The 13,993-nt window shown below is 36.7% G+C and overlaps 1 pseudogene across 1 annotated transcript in view; it reads left to right on the top strand.

Moving 5' to 3' along the window:
* The window catches only part of LOC102868519, a 211,929-nt pseudogene that overhangs the window by 75,364 nt on the left and 122,572 nt on the right, over positions 1–13,993 (top strand). The window contains exon 6 of the transcript XR_439035.1: positions 637–777. The product of XR_439035.1 is annotated as an uncharacterized LOC102868519 (transcript). The remainder of the gene's footprint in view (positions 1–636; positions 778–13,993) is intronic.

Genomic DNA, 13,993 nt, shown 5'->3' with positions numbered 1-13,993 from the left:
GATCGAACATGCAACCAAGATGCATTGATAATAATGGGTGACTGGAATGCAAAAGATGGGCTAGTATAGAGCCTGAAAATACCAACAATGTATTGAACATTATATTAGGAAATCATATAACATAGTTTTTATATTTTTATTCCTTTTCATTAAAAAATAAACTTAAGTTTATTTAAAAATGAAGTTGCAATTCGTATAGGAGGAAGATTGGGAGAAATTGTCATAACAATGTAACTCTTAAACTCTTTGTTGTCAAGTGCATTCCAAGTCATAGTGACCTTCCATGAGTTCCCTAGGCTCCACGTCTTTTGGTGATACATGACTCTTATCTTTTGTTCGTAGGGTTTCTGTGAGTCATATTTGGAAGAATTACGTTTAACAACTAACAACAAAAATCTTGGAGGAGACTTCTCATCATTCTCTTACAAGTTTTAACCACTGCATAGATGTAGCCTTTGGCTATCAGCAGAACATCATAGGGACTAAGTCATCAGAATTTCTTACAATATCACTAGAAGGAAGAGAAATTTTTTATAAGCCATTTTTCATTCTTTTAACCTATAAAGTCTGATGCATGTGATAACTGTTACTAAAAAAGGTAACTAACAATAATTACTATTTATTTGGTCTTGACAGATGGTGTATTGTTCTCTGACAGATTTCCAGAAAACTTTCTATCAAGCAGTATTAGAGACAGAAGAGGTAACTTGGATACTTCAGTCTTCTGAGCCTTGTTCCTGCAGTAGTGGTCGAAAAAGAAGAAATTGCTGTTATAAGGCAAGCATTATAGTATGGTTTATTACCTTGCTTTGAATTACATTGTAACCTAGTCTCAGATGAAGTTTCAGATAAAATAATTTTTGCTGAGAACTAGCTCTGATGCATAGCAGCCATGTGTTCATTAGAAGGAAACACTGCCCAATCTTGGACCATTCTCTCTATCACTGCTGCACTTGAGCCCATTATTGTGGCTCCTGCCTCAATCCATTTCACTTTGTTACCTGTTAAAAAGGTAAGAGTATTCAAAAATATTTTCAGATGTAACAGAAGTATATAAAAAAACATAATTTCAAATATCCTTTAAATAATTTTCTATTTTTCTGGGGATGTTACTCTCTTGAAATTTTATTTCATTTTCAGGACTTTTTTTTATATTTAAGAAACTAGCTTACCCTTTGTATGTATGCATTTTATATAGCTAATGCTGATGTGAGGCAAGTACCAATTAATATAAATTACATTTACATTAGAATACTGAAAGATTATTACTTTCATTTAGAAAGAAGATTATTTGTACATTTTTATTATATGTGTTCTCTGCTCATATATTCCTGTACATAGAGAAGCCCTAAGTAAACATTTATGTAGATTGATATCTATCCTGTCTTCTTACGTTTTTTAAAAAAAAATTTTTTTATGTGATTTGAGTGAAAGTTTATGAAACATATTGAAGTGTATTTTTTCCTTTTAATCATCCATACCCAGTTTGTTCCATAGAAATAATTAAAATATAGACAGTGGCTGATGGTCTGTTCATTCCACTTTCATTCCTTTTATCCTGATACTTGTTCATTGTCTATTTATTAATATGCTGCTACTGCTGAGTCCTATTAAATATTCATTGTCTTTTATTTAACTTTTCCTTGTTCCTATTCTCATATCTTCCTGTACTTCTACCCCCATTAACCATACTAGATTGAGTCTCTGTGTGTAAACCATTCTCTAGTTTTTTGTATCAATAGCCTTATTCAGTATTTGTCCTTCTGTGACTAATGTCACTCAGCATAAAGTATTCTAGACACGTCTGTATGGTTAAATAGTTCATGCATTTTCATTGTTTTTCAATCCTGTGTATTCAATCCGTTATTGTATACGATAATTTCTCTCTGTTCACTGATTTGTTGATGGGCACTTGGGCTTTTTCCATCTCTTTGCTATTGTGAATAGCACTGTATCAAACATAAATGGACATATATCTGTTTCTGTTGTGGGTCTTATTTTGTAAATGTATATTCTTAGTAGTGGATGGGCAATCTCCTCCTTTGTGATTAACTGCCTCTGAAAGCCCTATGGAGGGAGATTCTGACTTGATGGTACTTAATAACAACAAAACAAGTATAGTCCAGTGTCCTTCATGCTTATAGTTGGAGAAATCCTCAACAAAATCCTAACCATTAGAATCCAACAGAAGACTATTATAATCAAGTGAGATTCCTAGTAGATACCTAAAGATGTTTTAATATAAGAAAAACAATCATGGTACTCCATCACATCAGTAAAACAAAGTAAAAGAACAATCACATGGTCATTACAGTTCATGTAGAGAAAACACTTGACACAGTTAAACACCATATCTTTAGTAAAATGCTCAACAAAATAGGATTAGATGGAAATTTCTTCAGGATACTTAAAAACATATATTAAAAAACCAATAAAGCACCCTCAAGGAAGAGATATTAAAGGCATTCATGCTGATAAGAGGCACCAGTCAAGGATGTCCACTATTACCACAATCAATATTGTATAGAAATTTTAGCTAGAACAGTAATTCAAGAAAAAGAAATGAGAGACATCCAAGTTGGCAAAGAACAACTTAACTTTATTTGTAGGTGATATTGAGAGTACACATAGAATATTCAAAACACTAACCAAGAGTACTGGAACCTAATTAAACAGATGACCAGAAAATTTCACAGGGTAGCTAGGGGAGACAATGCAGGGTAGTACAACAATGTGCAGAGAGAAGGAATTAGAAATCTGAAAGCCAAGAAATTAGAAGACAACTAACTCAAACCCATGCATCTTTATTCCCATTCCAAAATAAGAGAATCAAACAGTATGGGAATAATCAAACAATTACACTAATAATACCCACCACTCCTCTCTCTAACTATTTCAGTGAAACATTCAGGGAGCTTGAATTAGAATACCAAAGAGAAGAACAAATTGAGTAAGATCTTGTATGGTATATCAGAAGAAAATGGAAGGAATAAAGAGTCACTGTACGAAAAAGAATTGGTGGACACTGAACCATTTTAGGAAGTAGTAAATGGCCAATAAGAAATGGTAATGAAGGAATAATTTCAAACTGCACTAAAGGTATTGGCAAAAAGGTTGACCCCCAACTTCAGTTGGAGAACTTGACCATGCCACTCTGTAGACCAAAGAGGACATTAAACTTCAGGAAATGGGCAGCAATCAGGTAAGAGACTCACTGTGAGAGCTGGCACATTGACATTCTAAGGAGGGAGCTGCCTGCAGCCCACTTGGGCAGAAGTTGCTCTAGTTGGAGAACCTGTCCATGCTAATCCGCAGAACAGAGAGGACAGTATACATTAAAGGGAGGATGCTATAATGAGGGGAGGTTCCTACAGGACTGTACTACAGACCAGAGAGGAGATGAAGGATTTTAAGAAAGGCAAACCTTCTCCAAGAACCAAGATGGTGGTAGTGGAGAAAGCAGTATGAGGAGCTAGAGGAGCAGCAAGCTGCACAGAAACAGGCCACCAGAGAGACATGGTGCACAGAGACCAACCAATGTGGTATGGCATGGACAGTAGGAATTTGAGTCAGAACTATTATTAAAATAATTAGCTTGGGAGCTACAGGAGCAGCAAGCCAAGGGCCCAGGCAGAAGCCACCATATGAGCTGCTGTGGGACACACCCTCCAGGAGAAAGCAGGTTAGCGAGAAATGGATTGCATTTCTTAAGGTCCACTCAGAGTGAGTAGGACTGTTGGAATTTGATTGAGTTTTTTTGGGCCCCACCGACCACCCAAAAGAACACCCAGGAGTGAGCATGTTGGTAGGAATTTGACTGAGTTTTTGTGGGCCCCACCAACCGCCCAGGAGCATGCCCAGGAGCGAGTGAGCCAGTAGGAATTTTACTCAAATTTCTTGGGCCCTGCCAACCACTGTGGATTGGGCAGGCTAATAGGAATATGACTGAGTTTTCTTGGGCCCTGCTGACCAGCCAGGAGACCACCCAGGAGCAAGTGGGCCTGTAGGAATTTGATTGAGTTTTCTTGGACTTCGCAGACCAGCCAGAAGCGAGCTTGTCAGTGGGAATTTTATTGAGTTTTCTTAAGCCCCGCTGCAACCAGGGCCCTGCTGGGGTAGGGGCCACTGGGTGAGGGCCACTGGCAAGAACCACTGAGCAAGAGCTGCTGGGTGGGAGATGGACAACTGGAATTTGAGTAGGGACCCCACTTGTGAGCACATCCTGACAGCTGAAACCTGAGTGAGGTCCCTTCAAGTGGCTGATCCGCGCCTGTGATCGCCCTTGCCCCACCCCCCCATTCGGCTCCACACCCATACCTACACATCCAATCAATCAACTTGCCTTTAATCCGATCACCTTGATCTGACTTACCGACAAGAGGCTGCTCTCTCAGGCCCTGAACTGAACTTTCCCTTGAGTCAGAAGTTCAGAGGAAAACACAGGCAGGTTAGCTTCTCCACCAATTTCTAGAGCATTGTCTTCAGATTAAGTGCCTATCAGTGCCATGAAAGAAGCAAGCTATTCTACACCCTACACGAGTGCAAAGCAAGATGTCACCCCGAAAAGGTGACACAGTATCCATGGATTTTCCAAAGCCAGAAAGTCTGATGAAACTTTCTGACACAGAATTTAAAATAACAATGATTAAATATTTTCAGTGGGTGAAAGACAAACTTGAATTGCAGGACAGTCCAAGCAAAAACCGGGAGGAGCTTAATATAGTACAAAACAGTGCAGATAAAACAAGCAAGGCGTTAGTGGTACTAGAAAAACAAGAAACCATGATCCAGAATGTGAGGTCCAGTGTTTCAGATGCTGTCAGCATGATGGATGGAGAACACATGAATAGGATTGAAGAGATGGAACACAGAACCAGTGAGATAGAAGATAGAATTGTCACCACTGATCTGTTAGACCAAAAAGCAGAATCAAAAAGGAAGGAAAAGAAGAAAACCTAAGAATAATGTGGGACACCATCAAGAGAAATTACATGCGCATCATTGGAATCCCAAAAGAGGAAGAAACAAGAAAAAACTTGCAGAAGAATTACTAGAGGAAAACTTCCCAGGCATAATGAAGAATGAGAGAATATATATTCAAGAAGCCGAGCAAACAACATATAGAATAGACCGCAAAAGAAAAACAACAGCAAAGTATAGCCTAGTCAAATTTCCCAGAATCAAAGATAAGGAAGAGAATTCTGAAAGCAGCAAGGGAGAAACAAGAGTAACCTACAAGGGAGAGCAGCTAAGACTAAGTGCCAATTTCTCAGCAGAAACCTTGTGAGCAAGAAGACGGTGGAAAGACATATAACAAACACTCAAAGAACCCAAGAATACTGTACCCAACACAACTGTTTATCAAATATGAAGGACACATCAAGTTATTCCAAGAACAGAACCTAACGGAGTTTGTAAAACAAGACCAGTGTTGCAGGAAACACTGAGAGATGTTAATCTTATAGAGGTGCCACAAGAAAGCAGAATGGATCAAAGTAACTAGCAACAACACCAAAAAATAACTCAACAAAATCATAACAATAAAACCCTGCCTTTCAATAATCACACTGAATGTGAATGGTTTGAATGCACCACTGAAGAGAAAAAGAGTAACAGATTGGATAAAAACCCCCAAATCCATCAATATGCTGTTTACAAGAGACACACCTGAAAAATGAAGATAAAGAAAGACTAAAAAGGGTGGGGGGAAAGTTACCAATCAAATGGCAACCATAAAAAAGCAGGAGTCGCAATATTAATCTCTGATAAAATAAATTTCAATGGAAAAACCATCACAAAGGACAAGGAACGTCACTACATAATGATTAAAAGGTCAGTAGAACAAGAGGACATCACAATAATGAATATCTATGCACCAAATGAAACACCTGCAAAAAAAAAAATAAAATAAACATTAACAAAACTGAAAAAGGAACTAGATAACACTATTATAGTAGTTGGAGACTTCATTACAGGAATTTCAAGAAAAGCTAGAACTACCAGAAAAAGAAAACAAGACCCAAAACTCAACAAAGATGCTCAAGAATTAAACCACACATTAAATGAACTTGATCTGAGAAATTTGTAGGCGAATGCACAAAAAAAAACTTCCCAAACCAAACCAAACCAAAAAAAAACAACCCACAGTATACCTTCTTCTCTAATGTGCGTGGAACATTCCCCAGACAGTTTAGGTCACAAGGCAAACATCAATAAATTTAAAAACATGGAAATAATAAAGGCATTTTCTCAGACTACAATGCTACAGAATTAGAAGGTTAATGACAAGAGGATAAAGGAGAAAGAACCATACATTTGGAAGCTGAACAACACCTTGCTTGAACAAGAGTGGGTACTAGAAGACATAAAAAATGAAATTAGTATTGCATGTCTTGTACATTATTGTTCCAAAGGATCTTATTTTGTGTACTATATTTATCAGAGTAATGTATAATGCAACTCTGATAATGTGATGTAAAATGTAAAGATCTACATATAAGCATTGCAACAGTATCATACCAACTAAAACACCAAATAAACCATGAATAGTGACAAAAAAAAGTGAAATTAGAAAGTTTCTTGAAACAAATGACAATTGAAAGACCACTTACAGAAACCTTTTTGGAAACCACTAAAGCAGTAATCAGAGGTCAATTTATAACAATACGCAAACATTAAAAGGCAGGAATAAAATGACCATTGACTCTTTAACCCAAAATCTCCAGCAAATTGAAAAAGAACAGCAAGAAAATCTGACACCATCTAAAGAAATGGAAATTATAAAAATTAGAGCAGAAATAAATGAAATAGAAAACAGAGAAACAGTTGAAACCATCAACAAACCTAGGAATTGGTTCTTTGAAAAGGTAAAAAAAAATGACAAACCACTAGCAAAACTAACAGGAAAGGACACAAATAATCTGAATAAGAGAGAAAATGGGCAATATCACAACAGAACCAAATAAAAAGGATAACATTGGAATATTATAAAAAAAATTGTACTCAAATATGAAAACCTAGAGGAAATGACAGATACTTAGAAATTCACAACCTACCTAATGGGACATAATCCGAAAATGAACACCTGAACAGACCTATTACAAAAGAAGAAATTTAAAAAGTAGTAAAACAACTTCTAGCCAAAAAAAGCCCTGGACCAAATGGTTTTACAAGTGAGTTTTATCAAGCATTCAGAGACGATCTGTCACTAATTCTACATAAACTATTTCAGAAAATAGAAAAAGATGGACTTCTCCCAGACTCTTTGTATAAAACAAACATATCCTTGGTAACAAAGCCAGGTAAAGACACTACCAAAATAGGAAACTGCAGGACAGTATCTCTCATAAACATTGATGCAAAACACCTTAATAAACTCTTGGCCAGTAGAATCCAACGATACATAAAAAAAAATAATTCACCATACCAAGTGGAATTCATAACAGGTATGCAAGGATGGTTTAACATAAGAAAAAAATCAATGTAAATCATCACATTAACAAAGAATAAGAAACACATGATACCATCAGTTAATGCAGAAAAGGCCTTTGACATAATCCAACACCATTTCCTGATTAAACCCCTCACGAAAATAGGAATAGAATAAAAAAACAAAATAGGAATAGAGGGGAATTTCTTCAACATCATAAAAAGAATATATGCAAACCCAAGAGCCAACATTGTTCTCAATGGAGAGAGATTAAAGGCATTCCCTTTGAGAATAGAAATTAGGCAAAGATGCTCACTGTGACCTCTCATATTCAGTATGGTATTGAAAGTCTTAGTGATGACAATAAGACAAAAGAAGGAAAAAAGAGGTATCCACATTGGCAAAAAAAGGAGGTAAAATTATCTCTATATGCAGATAATGTGATAATATACTTAGAAAACCCCAAAGATTCAGCAAGAAAACTACTGGACATAGTTGATCAATTCAGCAAAGTGGCAGGATATAAAATTAACATACAAAAATCAATTGGATTTCCTTATAGTGACAAAGAGAATACAGAACTGGAGCTAAGAAAAACAATATCCTTTGCAATACCTAATCACAAGTTAAAATACTTGGGAGTAAATCTAACCAGAAGCACAAAGGATCTATTCAAAGAAAATTACAAAACATTACTACAAGAAACCAAAAGAAACCTGGAGAAGTGGAAGAATATCCCTTGCTCGTGGATAGGAAGACTGAATATTGTGAAAATGAGAGTACTACCAAAGAAACTTCAAATGTTCAGTGCAGTCCCAATACAAATACCCATTCCATTCTCCAATTTCATTTGGAATGGAAAGAGGCCCCCAATAAGTAAAGAACTCCTTAAAAAGAGAAACACGGTAGGAGGCATCTCACTCCCTGATTTCAAATCCTACTACACTGCCGTGGTGGTCAAGACAGTATGGTACTGGTAAAATGACAAACATAGATAAATAGAGTAGAATAGAGAGTCCACACATCAGCCTATCTACCTATGGTCAGTTGATTTTTGACAAGAAGATGAACTCAGTTAAGTGATGAAACGACAGCCTTTTTAACAAATGTCTTGGTAAAATTGGAAGATTATCAGTAGAAAACTCAGGCAAGATCTACACCTTACTCCATACACAAAAACAAAATCAACTTGGATCATGGTCCTAAGACTAAAACCAAGGACTATAACCTTCATTAAATAAAGCTAGCAAGAACTCTAGAAGTCCTAATCCACAACATAAACAGTCTTCCAAGTATCCTGAAAAATCTACAACCAGGAGAAGATAAAATTGATGAATGAGACTTATATTCAAATCCCTATGTACATCAAAAAACCTTCTGCAACAGGGAAGAAAGGGAAACCACAGACTGAGAAAAAAATTTGGTAATGACATATACTCAAGTACCACAAGATAAATAATCCAATTGAAAAATGGGCATAGGGTATGAACAGACACTTTGCTACAGAAGACATTCATATGGCAAACAAACACATGAAGAAATGTTCAAAATCCCTAGGTCTAAGAGAGATGCAGATCAAAACAACTATGAGATATTATCTCACCCTAGTAACAATAAATTTAACAGAACATTAAACATCAAATGCTGGCAAGGTTGCAGAGAAACTGGAACCCTTATTCACTATTGGTAGGGGTGTACAATGGTACAATCACTATGGAAGGCTGTATGGCAGTTTTTAAAAAAATTGCAAATAGAAATACCATTTGGCCCAGCTGGGAGTATACCCTAAAGAAAGCATAACCACCACTCAAGCAATTATATGCACATTCATGTTAATTGCTGCTTTGTTCATAATGTCAAAGAGTTGGAAACAACCCATATGCCCATCAACAAACAAGTAGATAGTGAAACTTTTATAGTCACACAATGGAATATCATGCTGCATTGAAAAACTAGGAACTCATGAAATATTATACAAATTGGGTGACCCTGGTCGACATTATTCCAAGTGAAACATCTCAGTCACAGAAGGACAGATATTGAATAGTGCCACCGTTGTAAAATGGGACTGGCATTGGGGTTGAGGGAAGACTGAGAAAGGGGATAATATATACTGCACTTAACAGAGGGAGAACTGTTTACAAGGGATATATGATTAGGCATGATTGTCTTGATAGGAATCCAGAATGAAGGCTGCACAGTGGAGTGGACTTGGGGGTAGGAATTATATAATAATGAAAGAATTTTTCATTCAGTTTTCACAAAGAAGGGTAAATTGCTGGGAGGCGTGTGCAGGAAGAAAAATGCAACAATGAATGAATGGAAATCTTAAGTCTCTGTAAACTTACATTAATAATAATAAAAAAAGACAAACCTTGGTTTTTTCATAAGTCCAGAAAGTCTTTCCAGTAGAGAAATTGCCCACCTCCGTAATGGAGCATTTTATGCTGGCAGCTGATTACTAGCATATTTTAGACCCAGACCAAAGAGACAGTGAAGCAGAAGAATTACATTGACTCAGGGTCAATGAACAGCTACTGCAAAATGTACAAATAATAGAAGAAAGAAAGGAAGCCATCAAGTGAATATCCTTGAACAACGGAATCAGAAGAAATATATTGATGTGGAGATACATAACAGCTATGAAAAAAGTGAAAATTATGGAATAAGGAGTCCTAGCCATATATCAGACAGAGAGAACCAAAAGAAATATATTGATATGAAAGAACATGAACAATTACAGAACATATTTTAAAAGATGTACGAATGAATTGAAACTGCAGATGAAGACGTACAGGGACTTAAAAGCAAGAGAAGAGACGGTATAGCAAAAAAAGTACTAGAAATAACAGAAATACATAATAAATCAATGCAAGACATCAAGACTGAAACAAAAATTCCAACATGCTGGAAGGAAAAGAAAGAACATAAGTGAAGGGGAGGGAAAAAATCGGATAGTTCGAAGATGAACCTCAGTGTAAACACAGTAGTTGTGGGGGGGGGGACCCAGAAAAGAGACAGAAGAAAAATGAAGAAAACTTAGAATCATATGGGATGACTTTAAAAGGAACAATATGCATTTGATTATAATTCCAGAACAGGAAGAGGGTGTGGAAAGCACTGAGAACATTGTGGAAAGGGTACTAGAAAAAAACTTCCCCGATAATAAGTTGAGAGAGGAAATCCATATTCAGGAATCTCAGTTAACCTCAAAAAGAGTATATCCCAAAAGAAAAACATCAAGATAAACCATGGAAAAAATTCTCCAGAATCAAAGAAAAAGAATATTCAAATCAGCCTGAAAAACAGTGACCTACAAAGGCGAACAAGTCACGTTAAGTTCAGATTTCTCAGCAAAATCCGTGCAAGCAAGAAGACAGTGGGATGCCGTTATATACAGAAGCCTGAAAGAAAACATATGCCAACAGAAGTTCCTATATCCAGCAAAACTGTCCATCAGATATGAAAGAGAAATTAGATTGCTGCCACAAAGCATGAACTTAAGAAATTTGTGGAAAGAATACTATCTTTATGAGAAATTGTGTTGGAAGTTCTTTACCAAGAGACACAAAAAGACTGGATAGACCATAATAGTTAGAAACTACAGAAAAGGAAACACAGCAACATGGCAATGATAAAACCTGGCTTGTCAGTAGTCACACTTAATGTGAATGGACTAACTGCACCAATAAAGAGAAAAAGAGTAGTAGAATGGATTAAAAGCAAACCCCATCATCAGTATGTTGCCTGCAAGAGAGACATCTAAGACAAAATGAAACAGCATAAAAATCAAGTTATTGTTATGTGTCGTCAAGTCACCTGCAACTCATAGCAACCCTATGTACAACAACCCGAAACCCTGCTCTATCCTGGTCCAATTTTGTTGTCTCTGACACACTTACCCCCATTATACCAGTCACTGAATCAGTCCATCTCATCGAGGGTCCTCCTCTCTTGCTACATCCCTCCACCCTTCCAAGCATGATGTCCCTCTCCAAGGATTGGTCCTGCATTGCAACATTTCCAAAGTATGTCAGATGAAGCTATAGAATCCTTCCCTTCAAGGAGCAGCCTGGTGGTCTCACATTCTCTATGACAGACGTTTTTGTTTTCCTAGCAGTCCATGGTATATTCAGTAATCCAGCACCACAGCTCAAAAGCATCAATTCTCCTTCTATCATCCCAAGTCATTGTCCAGCTTTCCAGTGCATATCAAGTAATTGCAAAAACCCTGGCCTGAATCAGGTGCGCCTTAGTCTCCAGACTGATATTGTTGCTCTTCAGTACATTGGGGAGGTCCTTGATAGCAGAACTTTTCCAGTACAATTCGTCTTTCAGTTACCTGGCTACTGCTACCAAGATGTTGATTGTGGAGCCAAACAAACTAAAGCTGTTAACAATCTTAATCTCTTCACCATCTATCATGATGTGTCCAATTGGCCCAGTGGTCAGAATCTTTGTTTTCTTGTTGTTGAGCTTCAATCTTATTGAAGGGTGCAGTCCTTTACCTTCTGCAGCAAGCACTTAGGCTAGAAAAATATATACGAAGCAAATGACATCCACAAAAATGCAGGAGTGGCAGCACTATTCTCAGTATGAATACCACCATAAACGAAAAAGAAAGACACTGTCTAATGATTTAAAAAATCAAGAAGACATAACCTTGGTCAATGTCTACTTACCAAATGATAGACCTCAAAATACATGAAACAATGAATAACAGATATGATGAAAGAAATACCATCACAATAGTGGTAGGAGACTTTAATATACCACTCTCATAAGTTATCTCAAAAGAAACTTAACAAAGGTGCAAAAGATCTAGACTATGTAGTCAGAAAATTCGACCTTGTGGATAGATTCAGGGTACTGCACCCAACTAAAACTCCATTTTCTTCTGAAGTGCATATAGTACAGTCCCCAGAATTGATCATACATGAAGGCACAAACCAAGCCTTAACATATTAAACATTAAAATAATACAGAGTATCTTTTCAGACCATAATGTCGTAAAACTAGAAATTAAAGAGTGAAGCTTACACCACCACTTGTGTGGAACCTAAACAGCATCCTGTAAGAACACATTTGGGTTATTGTCAATGTTGTTGTTCTGGGCCATGGAGTTGCTTGTGACTTATAGCAATCCTGTGTACAACAGCTCTGAACCCTGCTCTAGCATGAGCCAGCCTTACTGTCTCCGTCTGACTCATTTACCTCCAATACTCCAGTCACTGACTCAATGCATATTATCAAGGGTCTTCCTTTCCTGCACTTTCCCTCTAGCCTTTTTGCAGTAGGCAAACACAAAAAAATGGGAGAAAGAAGCAAAATTACTCACCTAAATCAGTATGTCCAACAGATGGAAAAAGAACAACATTCTAACGTGATAGACTCTAGAAGAAAGGAAATTATAAGGACAATAGCTGAAATCAATGAGATAAACAGATAAATGATTGAAACCATCAACAAGATCAGTAGCTAGTTTTTCAAAGGCATAGATAAACAATAGACAAACTATTGGGAAACTTAACAGAAGAAAGGAAAGAGATGCACAGATAATTTGATTAAGAAATTATAGAAGTGACATCACAACAGAACTAGATGAAATTACATTGATAATATTGGAATATTATGAAAAGGTATACTCTGATCAGTTTGAAAACCTAGGAAAATGGAAAAATTTCTTTAAACTCATGTTTTACCCAGAATGACACTGACAGATGTAGAACACTTTTTCATCCCATCATAAAAGAAGAAAGTTAGTGGTTTTGTTCCCTCAAAGAAATCCTGGCCTAGACACATCACAGCTAAATTCAAACTTCTCTAACAAAGGGAAGATATATTATTAATTCTATTTAAATTATTTTGAAAAAATAGAGAAGGAACACTTCTATAGTCAATCCGGGAAGCTAGCATACACTAATAAATTGCTCATGAATATAGATTCCAAAATCCTACCGAACAGAATTGAAATTATCATGATGAAATTAGATAACATTCAAGAATGGTTCAACATAAAAGAATGAACATAATTTATATTAACAAAGCAAATAACCACATGATCCTAACAATTGATGCAGAAAAGACCTTTGACAAAATTTAATACCCCTTCCTGATTAAAACACTTAGCAAAATAGGAAGGGTAAAGCTCTTCAACATAGTGATGTTGGTTAATGGAAACTTAAGAGCTGACATCATTCTCATTAACAACTAAAGGTATTCCCTTGCAAACAGGGACCAGACAAGAATGCCACTTTTACCACTCCTATTCACCATTGTATTGGATTCTGTGGAAAGAACCCCTGGAGAAGCTCAATATCAGCTGTGAAAACTAGGCCAGGAGCTGACTGTGGAACAGAGCACCAACTACTCATACGCAAGTTCAAGCTGAAGTTAAGGAAAATGAAACCAAATCCATGGGAACCAAAATATGACTTTGAGTCTATCCCACCTGAATTTCAGAACCATCTTCTCAGCAACACCTGTGAGGCCTTGAACACTAATGAGCGAAGACCAGATGAGTTGTGGGAGGATATCAAGGGTATCATCCAGGAAGAGTGCAAA

Source organism: Elephantulus edwardii, unplaced genomic scaffold (assembly GCF_000299155.1).
Source record: "Elephantulus edwardii isolate Elephantulus edwardi_28Jun2011 unplaced genomic scaffold, EleEdw1.0 scaffold00379, whole genome shotgun sequence".
Lineage (NCBI taxonomy): Eukaryota > Metazoa > Chordata > Mammalia > Macroscelidea > Macroscelididae > Elephantulus > Elephantulus edwardii.
This window is presented reverse-complemented; position numbering and strand designations above follow the sequence as displayed.